The sequence below is a fragment of the Ornithorhynchus anatinus genome, chromosome 1, assembly GCF_004115215.2.
Source record: "Ornithorhynchus anatinus isolate Pmale09 chromosome 1, mOrnAna1.pri.v4, whole genome shotgun sequence".
NCBI lineage: Eukaryota > Metazoa > Chordata > Mammalia > Monotremata > Ornithorhynchidae > Ornithorhynchus > Ornithorhynchus anatinus.
This window is the reverse complement of record NC_041728.1, coordinates 185,617,296-185,631,869: the sequence shown is the minus strand read 5'-3', so window position 1 is coordinate 185,631,869 and position 14,574 is coordinate 185,617,296. Positions and strand designations below refer to the sequence as shown.

General features: G+C 48.7%; 1 protein-coding gene across 1 annotated transcript in view; it reads right to left on the bottom strand.

Annotated features, from left to right (window-relative positions):
- MYLK (myosin light chain kinase) overlaps positions 1–14,574 on the bottom strand; it is a gene marked incomplete at its 3' end in the record, with an annotated part of 124,641 nt that overhangs the window by 39,033 nt on the left and 71,034 nt on the right. The gene's annotated exons all lie outside the window — the stretch shown is intronic.

Below are 14,574 nucleotides of genomic sequence, written 5' to 3'. Positions count from 1 at the left end.
ACACACACACACAAATACATACACTCTGCTGGGTGCTGGGGGAGGACAGAGGGAAGAGGAGACATGGTCCCTGCCCTAGGGTGGCTGCCAATCTGATAATAATAATAATAATAATCGTGATATTTGTTAAGCACTTACTATGTGTCAGGCACTGTATTAAGCACTTGGGTGGGTACAAGCAAATTGGGTTGGCCACAAACCCTGTCCCTCCTGGGGCTTGAGGTTTCAATCCCCATTTTACAGATGAGGTAACTGAGACTCAGAGAAGTGAAGTTACTTGCCCAAAGTCACACAGCAGACATACGGCAGAGCTGGGATTAGAACCCATGACCTTCTGACTCCCAGGCCTGGGCTCTATCTACTACGTTATATTGCTCCTCTATGGAGGAGTGATGGGGAGACGGGACTCGCATACACTCACTGGACACACCTCCCCACCCCCGAGTTGGATACATGTGAAGGGGCAGATGGAGGAGAGGACATGCATCTTCCTCCCAACTGTCCCATCTCAGTCAACAGCACCCCCATCCTCCCTATCCCAGAAACCCTGCAACCTCGGTGCCCCCCTCAAATTCTCACTATCTTTCCACTGTCACATTCAGTCACTTACCAGATCCTTCCAGCTCTTCTTCAACAACATCTCCAGGATCCATCACTTCCTCCCCAAACAGTCTCCTCCCTGACCCAAGCTCTTGTTACTTTACAGTTAGTTAGCAGTGAGGCCTCGTGGCCCTTCACAACATCGCCAAGATCCGCCCTTTCCTCTCCATCCAAACTGCTACCTTGTTAGTACAATCTCTCATCATGTCCCGACTGGATTACTGCATCAGCATTCTTTCTGATCTCCCAACCTCCTGTCTCGCTCCACTTCAGTCTATACTTCACTCTGCTGCCTGGATTATTTTTCTACAGACATGCTCTGGGCATGTCACCCCCCCCTCAAAAATCTCCAGTGGTTGTCCATTAACCTTCGTATCAACCAAAAACTCCTCGCTATTGGCTTCAAAGCTCTCCATCCCCTTGCCCCCTCCTACCTCACCTCCCCTTTCTCCTTCTACAGCCCAACCCACATGCTCCGCTCCTCTGCCGTTGACCTTTTTACTGTGCCTCGTTCTTGACTGTCCCGCCGTCGACCCCTGGCCCACGTCCTACCTCTGGCCTGGAATGCCCTCCTTCCTCAAATCTGCCAAACACACTTCCCTCCTTCAAAGCCCTACTGAAAGCTCACCTCTTCCAGGAGGCCTTCCTAGACTAAGCTCCCCTTTTCTTCTGCTCCTCTTCCCCTCCTCATCACCCCGTCTCCTTCCCTCTGTTCTACCCCCTCCCCGCCCCACAGCACATATGTTTATATGTACATATTTATTATTGTACTTATTTTATTAATAGTGTGCATATATCTATAATTCTATTTATTTATATTGATGCTATTGATGCCTTTCTACTTGTTCTGCTTTGTTTTCTTGTCCATCTCCACCCTTCTAGACTGTGAGCCCGTTGTTGGGTAGGAATTGTCTCTATTTGTTGCTGAATTGTACTTTCCAAGAACTTAGTACAGTGCTCTGCACATGGTAAGTGCTCAATAAATATGATTGAAAGAATGAATGAGTGGATAAAACCCAGACCTAGGAGCCAGAGGACCTGGGTTCTAATTCCAGTTCCTTCTCTTGCCTGCTGTGTGATCCTGGACAAGTCACTTTACTTCTCCGTGCCTCATTTTCATCAACTGCCAAATGGAGATTCAGTCCCTGTGCTTCCTCCTACTTAGATCATGAGCCCCACGTGGGACAGGAACCAACTCCAAACGGATTAACTTGTACCAACCTCTGAGGTTACTACAGTGCTTGGCACGTAGTAAGCACTTCACAAATACTATAAAAAAAATTGTGGTATAATAATAATGATGGTATTTGTGAAGTGTTTACAATGTGCGAAGCACTGTTCTAAGCACTGATTTGTGAGGTACTTACTATGTGCCAAGAACTGTACTAATTTAATAATAATGATGGTATTTGTTCAGCACTTAATAATAAATAATAATAATAATTATGGTATTTGTTAAATGTTTACTATGTGCCAAGCACTGTTCTAAGTGCTGGGGTAGATACAAGCTAATGAGGTTGGACACAATCTCTGTCCTGCATGGGACTACACAATCTCTGTCCTGCATGGGACTCACAGTCTTAACCCCCATATTACAAATGAGGCAACCGGAACACCGAGAAGTGAAGTGACTTGCCCAAGGTCACATAGACAAGTTACAGAGCTGGGATTAGAATCCAGGTCCTTCTGACTCCCAAACCCATGCTCTAGCCATTAGACCATGCTGCTTGCAGGGGAGGGGGTTCCAGGCTGGAGGAACAGCATGAGCAAGGAGTAGGAGGTGGGAGAGGGGAGAGTGAGGGAAAGTGACTTTCCCAAGGTCACACAGCAGATATGTGGAGGAACTAGAATTAGAACCCAGGTCCTTCTGACTCCCGGGCCTGAGCTCTACCCACTAAGTCATGCTGCTTCTCTGTCTTATTTGGGGGATCGCAGTCATAAGTCAGAGAGAGTACAAGTATTGAATCCCCATTTTACAGTTGAGGAAACTGAGGCACAGAGAAGTTGTGACTTGCCCAAGGTCAGCCAGCAAGCAATTGGCAGAGCAATTGGCAGAGCCATACTCTTTCTACTAGGCCACACAATCACCACCCTGAACACTTGCGTATTTTCTTTGTACTCTCAAGCTTTGGGTACCTAGAGGCATTTCCTTATATGCTGCATTATTTATTCAGCTGTTCCATCCTGATGTTTGTGTATTTACTTTGGTATCCTTGTTCTTCCTTTGGCTCCCACTACTTGTACGTATTTTTTAATAACAACAATAATAATAATAATCGTGGTATTTGTTAAGCTTTTACTATATGCCAAGCACTGTTCCTCTAGACTGTAAGCTCCAAGTGGGGAGGGAATGTGCCTACCAACTCTATTTCATTATTACAATAATTGCGGTATTTGTAAAGCACTTACTATGTGCCAAGCACTGTACTAAGCACTGGGGTAGATACAAGATAATCAGGTCCCACATCGGGCTCAGACCCTAAGGAGGAGGAACCAGTACTGAATCTCCATTTTGCAAATGAGGGAACTAAGGCACAGAAAAGGTCACACAGTTCATTCATTCATTCAATCGTATTTATTGAGCACTTACTGTGTGCAGAGCACTGTAGTAATTTGTTGGTAGAGAAGAATATAACAATAAACAGACACATTGCCTGCCCACAACGAGCTTCTAGTCTAGAGACAATTTTACAGTCTGTCAGACACGTGACAGAACAGGATTAGAATCCAGGTCCTCTGACTCTGAGGCCTGTGGTCTTTGCACTAGGCCAGGCAGCTTGTATTCTCCCAAGTGCTTAGTAAGTGCTCAATAAATACCATTGATTGATTGATTAATTTTGCCAAGTACGGGGACAAATTCAAAATAATCAGGTCAGACATGGTTCTTGTCCCGCATGGAGCTCCAAGTCAGGAGCTCCAATTTACAGGGGAGGAAACTGAGGGACAGGTAAGTAAAATGTCTGGCCCAAGATCACTCAGCAGGCAAGTGGTCGAGCCGGGATTAGATCCCAAGTCTCTTGACTCCCAAGCTCTGTTTTTTTCCCTCCAGCCATGTTGGGTTTTTTTGTCTACTGGTGCTTCCCATTACATTATAGAATGTGTTTCTTGCTCCTGTGGCACCTACCAAGTGCTTAGTACTTGGCATGCAGTAGATACTTAATAAATACTACTAAATAATTACTAGGTGACCTTCTAGGAATACTCTGCATAGAAAAGACAACCAGTACCGTGCTCTACACAAAGCAGGTGCTCAATACAGTGCTCTGCACCCAGAAGGCACCCAGCATAGTGCTCTACACACAGTAGAGAAGCAGTGTGGCTCAGTGGAAAAACCCTGGGCTTGGGAGTCAGAGGTCATGGGTTCGAATCCCAGCTCTGCCACTAATCAGCTGTGTGACTGTGGGCAAGTCACTTCACTTCTCTGGTCCTCAGTTACCTCATCTGTGAAAAATGGGGATGAAGACTGTGATCCTCATTTGGGACAATCTGATTACCTTGTACCTACCCCAGGGCTTAGAACAGTGCTCTGCACATAGTAAGCACTTAACAAATACCAACATTATTAGTACAGTGCTCCACACTCACTAAGAGCCCAGTACAGTGCTCTACACACAACAGGTGTTCAGTAAAGCACTCTGCACTCAAAAGGCAGTTTGCTCACATTAGAAACCTGAGAGCAGGGAACATATCACTTCTTTATTCTGTAATAATCAATCAATCCACTGGTATTTATTCTGTCCTTCCCAAGTACTTTGTTCAACACACTGTATCAAGTGAGCGCCCCATAAATTCAAATAGAAATTTCTTTAGGAATTCTAATTCTTCTCTACTTTCAAACTCCTGATGGTTTCGCTGTCCACTTGGTCACCAAGGATTTCCCAAAGACTCTCTCTCCCCCTTTCTTTTTTTAATGGTATTTGTTAAGTGCTTACTATGTGCCAGGCACTGTGCTAAGTGGGGGGGTAGATGGAAGCAGCATGGCTTAGTGGATAGAGCACAGGCCTGGGAGTCAGAAGGACATGGGTTCTAATCTCGGCCCTGCCACATGTCTGCTGTGGGACCTTGGGCAAGTCACTTTACTTCTCTGGACCTCTGTTACCTCATCTGTAAAATGGGGATTAAGACCATGGGACAGACTGTGTCCAACCTGCTTAACTTGTATCTAGTCCAGTGCTTGGAACAGTTCTTGGTACATAGTAAGCGCTTAAAAAGTACCATAATAATTATTATTATTATTAGGTTGGACACAGTCCATGTCCTACATGAGGCTCACAGTCTAAATCTCCATTTTACAGGTGAGGGAACTGAGACTCAGAGAAGTAAAATGACTTTCCCAAGGTCGCATAGCAGACTAAGTGGCTGAGCTGGGTTTAGAACCCAGGTCTTCAGACTTCCAGGCCCTGGCTGTATCCACTAGGCCACACTGCTTCTCTATCACCACCTCGCCACTCTCCTGATTCCTCCTCTTCTTTCTCCGCCTTCCCAAATGTCCCAAAACCCACCCTCTTCCTGTGCCCCAACCCCATTCCCTCTCATCTTTTAGAAAGACTCGCTCTCCAGCCCCTTCAATCAATCAAAAGTATTCGCTGAGCACTTACTGTGTTCAGAGCACTGTACTAAGTGCTTGGGAGAGTATAATAATAATAATAATGATAATCACGATATTTTGTTAAGTGCTTACTATGTGCCAGGCACTGTACTAAGCACTGGGTGGGTGGGATACAAGCAAATCTGGTTGGACATAGTCCCCGTTCCACATTAGGCTCACAGTCTTAATCTTTTTACAGATGAAGGAACTGAGGCACAGAGAAGCAAAGTGATTTGTCCAGGTCTCAGGCCTGTTCTTTATTAACTAGGCCACGCTGCATCTCCTTAACAGAGTCGGTAGACACGTTCCCTGACTTCAACAAACATATGATCTGGAGTGGGAGGCAGATGTTAATACAAATAAATAAAATTATGGATATAATAATAATGTTAATAATAATGTTAGTATTTGTTAAGTGCTTACTATGTGCCGAGCACTGTTCTAAGCGCTGGGGTAGACACAGGGGAAACAGGTTGTCCCATGTGGGGCTCACAGTCTTAATCCCCATTTTACAGATGAGGGAACTGAGGCACCGAGAAGTTAAGTGACTTGCCCAAAGTCACACAGCTGACAAGTGGCTGAGCTGGGTTTCGAACCCATGACCTCTGACTCCAAAGCCCGTGCTCTTTCCACTGAGCCACGCTGCTTCTCTATGGATATAAATGCTGTGGGATTGAGGGAGGGGTGAATAAAGGGGGCAGATCCAAGTGCAAGGGTGATGGAGAAGGGAGTGGGAAAAGAGGAAATGAGGACTTAGTTGGGGAAGGCCTCTTGGAGGTGTGCTAATTATAAATGAATAAAGGAAGGCAAGGTTGGCCAGGCTGGAGCTGAAGGTGCTGTGCCTGATCCATTCCCTGGGGCTGATGGACTAAAGCAGGGCTGGACTCTTCACCTCCCGCTGAGAAAAACACCTGGTAATTTTTTTGTTAATGCTTACTATGTTCCAGGCACTATACTAAGATCTGGGTTAGATACAAGCTAATCAGGATGAACACAGTCCATGCCCTACATGGGGCTCACGGTTTTCATCTCACATGTCCAAGACTGAGCTCCTTATCTTCCCTCCCAAACCTTGTCCTCTCCCTTTCCCGTCACTGTGGACGACACTACCATCCTTCCCATCTCACAAGCCCACAACCTTGGTGTCATCCTTGACTCTGCTCTCTCATTCATCCCACACATCCAATCGGTCACCCAAATCTGCCGGTCTCACCTTCACAACATTGTCAAGATCTGCCCTTTCCTCTCCATCCAAAATGCTACCTTGTGGGTACAATCTCTCATAATAGCCCAACTGGATTATTGCATCAGTTTTCTCTCTGCTCTCCCCTCCTCTTGTCTCTCCCTGTTTCAATCTATACTTGACTCTGCTGCCCGGATTATCTTTCTACACAAATGCTCTGGGCATGTCACTCCCCTCCTCAAAAATCTCCATCAACCTTTGCATGAAGCAAAAACTCCTCACTCTTGGCTTAAAAGCTCTCCATCACCTTCCCCCTCCTACCTCACCTCTCTTCTTGCCTTCTCCAGCCCACCCAATACAATCCGCTTCTCTGCTGCTAATCTCCTCACAGCGCCTCGTTCTCGCCTGTTCTGCCATCGACCCCTGGCCCTCGTCCTACCTCTGGCCTGGAATGCCCTCCCTCCTCACATCCACCAAACTAACTCTCTTCCCCTCTTCAAAGCCCTACTGAGAGCTCAACTCCTCCAGGAGGCCTTCCCAGACTGAGTGCTCCCTTTCCCTCCACCCTTCCTCGCCTCCCCATTCCTCCCACTCCTTCCCTCTGCCCTACCCCCTTCCCCTCCCCACAGCACTTGGGTATATTTGTATATCTTATTTATTACTCTATTTTATTAATGATGTGTATATATCTATGATTCCATTTATCTATTTTGATGATATTGATGCCTACTTGTTTTGTTTTGCTGTCAGTCTCCCCCTTTTAGACTGTGAGTCCGTTGTTGGGCAGGGATTGTCTCTGTTGCTGAACTGTACATTCCAAGCGCTTAGTACAGTGCTCTGCACACATTAAGCACTCAATAAATATGATTGAATAAATGAATGAATCTCCGTTTTACAAATGAGGTAACTGAGGGCCAGAGAGTGAAGTGACTAGCTCAATGTCACACAGCTGATGTGTGGTGGAGCCGGGATTAGAGCCCAGGTCCTTCTGACCCCATCCCCCTGCGTACCCTCAGCCCCCTGTCACCACAGCTGAGGAAGTCCCTGCCTTCTCTCTTCATGCTCTGAGTGTGCCAGAGCGGTGGTAAAAACCGCCGTTCTGTGTCTTTAGCCCCTCTTCCCCTCTGGAGTCAAACAAGGCATCTGGTATCTGCAGCCTCACCACTCTGTCTGTTCTTCACACTGCGGCTGAGCAAACCAACTTCCTTCCCTCTCTCCTGCACCCCACACCCAGGGCTGGCACATTAATAAGGAGACCCCAGCCCTGCTTCCCACCATCCCAGAAAGAATGAGAACTGCCCCTGAAGCCTGAGTCCTCCTAAATAATAAATAATTGTGATATTTGTTCAGTGCTTAATATATGCCAAGCGCTGTAATAATAATAATAATAATTCTGGCATTTATTAAGTGCTTACTATGTGCCAGGCATTGTATTAAAGTGCTGCAGTCGATGCAGGCTAATCAGATTGGACACAGTCCCTTTCCCACATGGGGCTCTCAGTCTTAATCCCCATTTTATAGATGAGGTAACTGAGGCACAGGGAAGTGAAGTGACTTGCCCAAGGTCACACCGCAGACCAGTGGCAGAGCCGGGATTCAAAGCCAGGTCCTTCTGACTCCCAGGCCCATGCTCTATCCCCTAGGCCATGTTGCTTCTCAGTAAGTGCTGGAGTAGGTACAAGATCACTCAGGTGCCCAAGTAGGAGGGGGAACAGGCAATGAATCCCCATTTGGCAGATAAGGGAACTGAGGCACAGAGAAGTGGAGTGATTTGCCCAAGGTTACACAGCTGACAAGTGGCAGAGCCGGGATTAGGACCCAGGACCTTCTGACTTCCATGCCCAGGCTCTTTCCACTAGGCCACGCTGCTTCTCCTAGACCAATAGGAAAGCCATGGGCTGGGGACTCTAGATCACAAGGAGAAACTCTGCTCCTCCAGCCACAGCTCCCTGCTGATTTTGGTTTTCATTTGGTGGATTGCATTGTGGGGGTCCTCATCCCTCACGCTGTTTTAGTGTTTTAGCGTTTCGGGAGTGTCAATGCACTTGCTCATCGGCGAGCTAGGCCCCTCTCACACACCTCAATTCACAGATTGGGAGCCCTCCACCTAGCCACAGCATCAGTCTCCAATTCTCATCCTGTATACTCTTTCCTAATGCTTAGTACAGTGCTCTGCACACAGTAAGTACTTAATAAATCGTATTATTAATACGACTATTATCACTACTACTTTGTTACTATTATTATCACTATTGCTACTATTACTATTACTACTACTAAGCGCTTAACACAGTCCTCTGCATAGAGAAAGTGCTCAATAAATACAATTGAATGAATACTACTACTACTGCTACTACAGCTACAAACTATGGCTTACTACTACCTACAGCGGTAACTACTACTGCTGCTACTGTTAGAGAAGCAGCGAGGCTCAGTGGAAAGGGACCGGGCTTGGGAGTCAGAGGTCATGGGTTCTAATCCCAGCACTGCCGCTTGTCAGTTGTGTGACTTGGGGTGAGTCACTTCACTTCTCTGGGCCTCAGTGACCTCATCTGGAAAATGGGATGAAGACTGTGAGCCCCATGTGGGCCAATCTGATCACCCTGTATCCCCCCCAGCACTTAGAACAGTGCTTCACACATAGTAAGCACTTAAAAATACCACCATTATTATTATTATTACTACCTACTACTGCAACCACTATTAATAATTATAATGATGATGGTGGTATTTGTTAAGTGCTCATTATATGTCAAGCATTATTACAAGCACTGGGGTAGAAACAAGCTAATCAGGTTGGACATGGCCTCTGACCCCCATGGGGCTCACAATCTTAATCCCCATTTTATAGATGAGAAAAGTGAGTCACAGAGAAGTGAAGTGACTTGCCTGAGTTCAAACAGTAGACAAGTGGTGGAGCTGGGATTAGAACCCAGACCCTTCTGCCTCCCAGGCCTGGGCTCTAGCCACTAGACCATGCTGCTTCTCTGCTGTTACTACTACTAACCCATCAACTGCTGCTACTGTTACTACCGCTGCTCCTTATCAAAGGCAGGAGAGGATCATGAACAGCTCTGTGCTGCAACAGCCGGTCTCGTGATATCGGAGCTTTGCTGGCCACGTCACTGATCCGCTGGAGTCCAGAAAGGGTCAGAACAAACCCCAAGGTGGGGGGTGTCGAGCGGGGGCGGGGTAATGGACGTGGCCAGGCTGCAGAGTCCTTCCGGGCTCACTCGGACCCCCCGGCTTGGCCAGGCATTCCGAGCGGGAGCCGGCCGGGGGGTCGGAGGCTCTGGAGCCACAGCTGTGGGCCGTCAGCGGTCACTCGGCCCCCATTCCAGGGTCCCCAGGACCCCGGCCAGGGTCGGCCGCGGGGCAGACTGGAGCCGCCGCTTCCGCCCGAGGGCTGGGGTTGAGCCAGAGAGGACACCGCAGCCGTGGCCACGGCCACAGCAGCCCTGCGCTGACACCGAACCAGCAGAGATTAGGGTTAGATTGAAGGAAGGACTTCCTGACTGTGGATTGCGAAAACCTAGAATGGGTAGAGACCAAAAGGAAGGACAGAGGAAGAAGGCTCAGGCCCTGCCTTCAAGGGGCTGCCAGTCTGATGGGGAGACCAGACACACACATGCACACTAACACACACACATACACAAGCATGCACATATACTCTGCTGAGTTCCAGGGGAGAAAAGAAGGCGGCTAGATGGGATGTCGATCTGATGGGAAGACAGGAGAGACACACACACGCATATGCACAACACACACAAACACACACATAGCAGTAAGGCCAGAGGCAGATGACGCCAATTAATCAGATCCGAAGGGGCCGGAATGACTAGTGCCAGGTTGTGGTCATCAGGGAAGGCTTCCTGAACAAGGTGGCCTTACAGGCAATCTGGAAGGGAGGGGGCTACCCCTCTCCTTCTCAAAACTCCATCTGACCACGGTTTTTCTGATCTGACACTAGGCCTGGTTCTCTTCACTGCTCTCTGTCTATCCTTTCATTCATTCAATAGTATTTATTGAGCGCTTACTATGTGCAGAGCACTGTACTAAGCGCTTGGGATGAACAAGTCGGCAACAGATAGAGACAGTCCCTGCCGTTTGACGGGCTTACAGTCTAATCGAGGGAGACGGACAGACAAGAACAATGGCAATAAATAGAGTCAAGGGGAAGAACATCTCGTAAAAACAATGGCAACTAAATAGAATCGAGGCGATGTACAATTCATTAACAAAATAAATAGGGTAATGAAAATATATACAGTTGAGCGGACGAGTACGGTGCTGTGGGGATGGGAAGGGAGAGGTGGAGGAGCAGAGGGAAAAGGGGAAAAAGAGGGTTTAGCTGCGAAGAGGTAAAGGGGGGGTGGCAGAGGGAGTAGGGGGAGAAGAGGAGCTCAGTCTGGGAAGGCCTCTTGGAGGAGGTGAGTTTTAAGTAGGGTTTTGAAGAGGGGAAGAGAATCAGTTTGGCGGAGGTGAGGAGGGAGGGCGTTCCAGGACCGCGGGAGGACGTGGCCTGGGGGTCGATGGCGGGATAGGCAAGACCGAGGGACAGTGAGGAGGTGGGCGGCGGAGGAGCGGAGCGTGCGGGGTGGGCGGTAGAAAGAGAGAAGGGAGGAGAGGTAGGAAGGGGCAAGGTGATGTAGAGCCTTGAAGCCTAGAGTGAGGAGTTTTTGTTTGGAGCGGAGGTTGATAGGCAACCACTGGAGTTGTTTAAAGAAGGGGAGTGACATGCCCAGATCGTTTCTGCAGGAAGATGAGCCGGGCAGCGGAGTGAAGAATAGACCGGAGCGGGGTGAGAGAGGAGGAAGGGAGGTCAGAGAGAAGGCTGACACAGTAGTCTAGCCGGGATATAACGAGAGCCCGTAACAGTAAGGTAGCCGTCTGGGTGGAGAGGAAAGGGCGGATCTTGGCGATATTGTAGAGGTGAAACCGGCAGGTCTTGGTAACGGATAGGATGTGCGGGGTGAACGAGAGAGACGAGTCAAGGATGACACCGAGATCGCGGGCCCGAGAGACGGGAAGGATGGTCGTGCCATCCACGGTGATAGAGAAGTCTGAGAGAGGACTGGGTTTGGGAGGGAAGATGAGGAGCTCAGTCTTGCTCACGTTGAGTTTTAGGTGGCGGGCAGACATCCAGGTGGAGATGTCCTGGAGGCAGGAGGAGATGCGAGCCTGAAGGGAGGGCAAGAGGACAGGGGCGGAGATGTAGATCCGCGTGTCATCCGTGTAGAGATGGTAGTCAAAGCCGTGAGAGCGAATGAGTTCACCGAGGGAGTGAGTGTAAATGGAGAACAGAAGAGGGCCAAGAACTGACCCTTGAGGAACTCCAACAGTTAAAGGATGGGAGGGGGAGGAGGCTCCAGTGAAGGAGACCAAGAATGACCGGCCAGAGAGGTAAGAGGAGAACCGGGAGAGGACAGAGTCCGTGAAGCCGAGGTGAGATAAGGTATGGAGGAGGAGGGGATGGTCGACGGTGTCAAAGGCAGCAGAGAGGTCAAGGAGGATTAGAATGGAGTAGGAGCCATTGGATTTGGCAAGAAGGAGGTCACGGGTGACCTTAGAGAGAGCAGTCTCGGTAGAGCGGAGGGGACGGAAGCCAGATCGGAGGGGGTCCAGGAGAGAATGGGAGTTAAGGAATTCTAAGCATCGATTGTAGATGACTCGTTCTAGGATTTCGGAAAGGAAGGGTAGTAGGGAGATAGGGCGATAACTGGAGGGGGAAGTGGGGTCAAGAGCGGGTTTTTTTAGGATGGGGAGACGTGGGCATGTTTGAAGGCAGCGGGGAAGGAGCCATTGGAGATTGAGTGGTTAAAAATAGAAGTTAAGGAAGGAAGGAGGGCAGGGGCGATGGTTTTAATAAGGTGAGAGGGAATGGGGTCCGAGGCGCAGGTGGAGGGGGTGGCACTTGCGAGGAGGGAGGAGATCTCCTCTGAGGATACCGCAGGGAAGGATGGGAAAGTAGAGGAGAGGGTCGGTGGGGGGGAGGGGAGAGGCGGAGGGGTGACTTTGGGAAGCTCAGACCTGATCGTGTTGATTTTCGTGAGGAAATAGGTGGCCAGATCATTGGGGGTGAGAGATGGGGGAGGGGGAGGAACAGGGGGCCTAAGGAGAGAGTTAAAGGTCCGGAACAATCGGGTTCTCTGGCTCTATCTTCGCCTCTCATCCTCTCACAGTGGGTGTCCTCCAAGCCTCTGCTTTGAGTCCCCTACTCCCCTCACTCTCCACTCACTCCTGCTCTGTCTGATTCTCTGGCTCTGGCTCTGCCTCTTGTCCTCTCACCTTGGGTGTCTCCCAAAGTTCTGCTTTGTGTTCTCTGTTCTTATCTCTCTCTATTTCCTTTCTCGGTGAACTCATCCACCCCCAACTCCTCAGCTCCCATTTGTCTGTGGATGACTCCAACTTCTCCCATCACCTGCAACCCCACATCTCCTGCTTCCAGAGCCTCTCCCACTGGAGGTCCCATTGCCACCTCTAATTTCATGATGGTTAGAACGGAACTCCTTATCGTTCCCTCTAAAACCAGAGCGCTCCCTAGCTTTCCTAACTCAATTGGAGAAGCACCTTGGCTTAGTGGAAAAAGCATGGGTCTGGAAGTTGGAGGACCTGGATTCTAATTCTGGCTCTGCCACTCATCTGCTGTGTGACCTTGGGCAAGTCACCGATTGGACTGTAAGTTCGTCAAAGGGCAGGGACTGTATCTGTTACCGATTTGTACATTCCAAGCGCTTAATATAGTGCTCTGCACATAGTAAGCGCTCAATAAATACTATTGAATGAACTTCACTTCTCTGTGCCTCAGCTCCCTCAGCTGCAAAATGGGGATTCAGTACTTGTTCTCCCAGCTATTTTTAGACTGTGAGTCCCATATAGGATCTGATTGGGGAAGCAGCTTGGCCTAATGGAAAGAGCATAAGCCTGAGAGTTAGAGGATCTGGGTTCTGATTCCGGCTCCACCACTTATCCGCTGTGTGACCTTGGGTAAGTCACTTTACTTCTCAGTTTCCTCATCGGTAAAATGGAAATTAAGTCTTACTCCCTCTACTTAGAATGTTAGCCCCAAGTAGGACAGGAACTATGTCCGACCTGATGAATTTGTATTGATCTCACTGCTTAGAACAGTGCTTGACATATAGTAAGTGGTTAACAAATACCATTAAAAAGAAAAGTTGACAACCCCACCATCCTCCTCACCCCAGAAGCCTGCAATTTTGCTGTCTTTCAACTCTCACAGCCAATCCACTGTCACATTCTGCCTATTCTTCTTACACAACATGTCCTTGATCTTCCCCTTCCTCTTCATCCAAACAGCTGCCATCTTGGTTGAAGTTCTGGCCAACCTTGTTTCCTCAACTGTGAAAAAAGGGATTCAATCCCTGTTCTCCCTCCTATTTAGACTGTAAGCCCACATGGGTCAGGGACTGTATCCAACTTGATGAACTTGTATGGACCCCAGCAGTTAGAACAGCACTTCACACATAGTAAGTGCTTAACATGGCACTTGGCGTAGTGGGAAGCATGGTGTAGTGGGACGGCGCAGGGCCTCATGGAGTCAGAAGGTAATGAGTTCAAATCCCGGCTCCTCCACTTATCTACTTTGAGGCCTTGGAGAATTCACTTCACTTCCCTGTGCCTCAGTTACCTCATCTGTAAAGTGGAGATTAAGACTGTGAGCCCCATGCAGGACAGGGACTGTGCCCAACCAGATTTGCTTGTATCCACCCAGCGCTTAATACTGCCTGCTTAAACAAATACCACAATTACTATAATAATTATTATTGTTACTATTATTAGTAAAAACAAAAAAAACCTTCTGGCTGTCCCTCACTTACACTGCTCCCCCGGTCTGGATCGCCCTTCTTCCCCACATCTGACAGAGCCCAGTTCTCCCCAACTTTAAATCCCTCCTAAAACCCCACCTCCTCCAAACTCCCCTCCTCATTGCCACTGCACAGATAGTCTTCCCGAAATGTCGTCAGGCCCATGTCTCTCCTGTCCACTGAACCCTCTGCTAGCTCTCCGGTCCCTCCATCATCTCTCTCTTGACTTCTGGACTCTCCCCGATCTGGGCCCACCTGGCCTCTGCTCTCTGATTTCCAACCCAGTCTCCCATCACATCTGGCTCTCCTGTCTTCCAGGGACTGGCCCAAATCTGAGAAGCAGGGTGGCTTAGAGAATAGAGCTTTGACATGGGAGC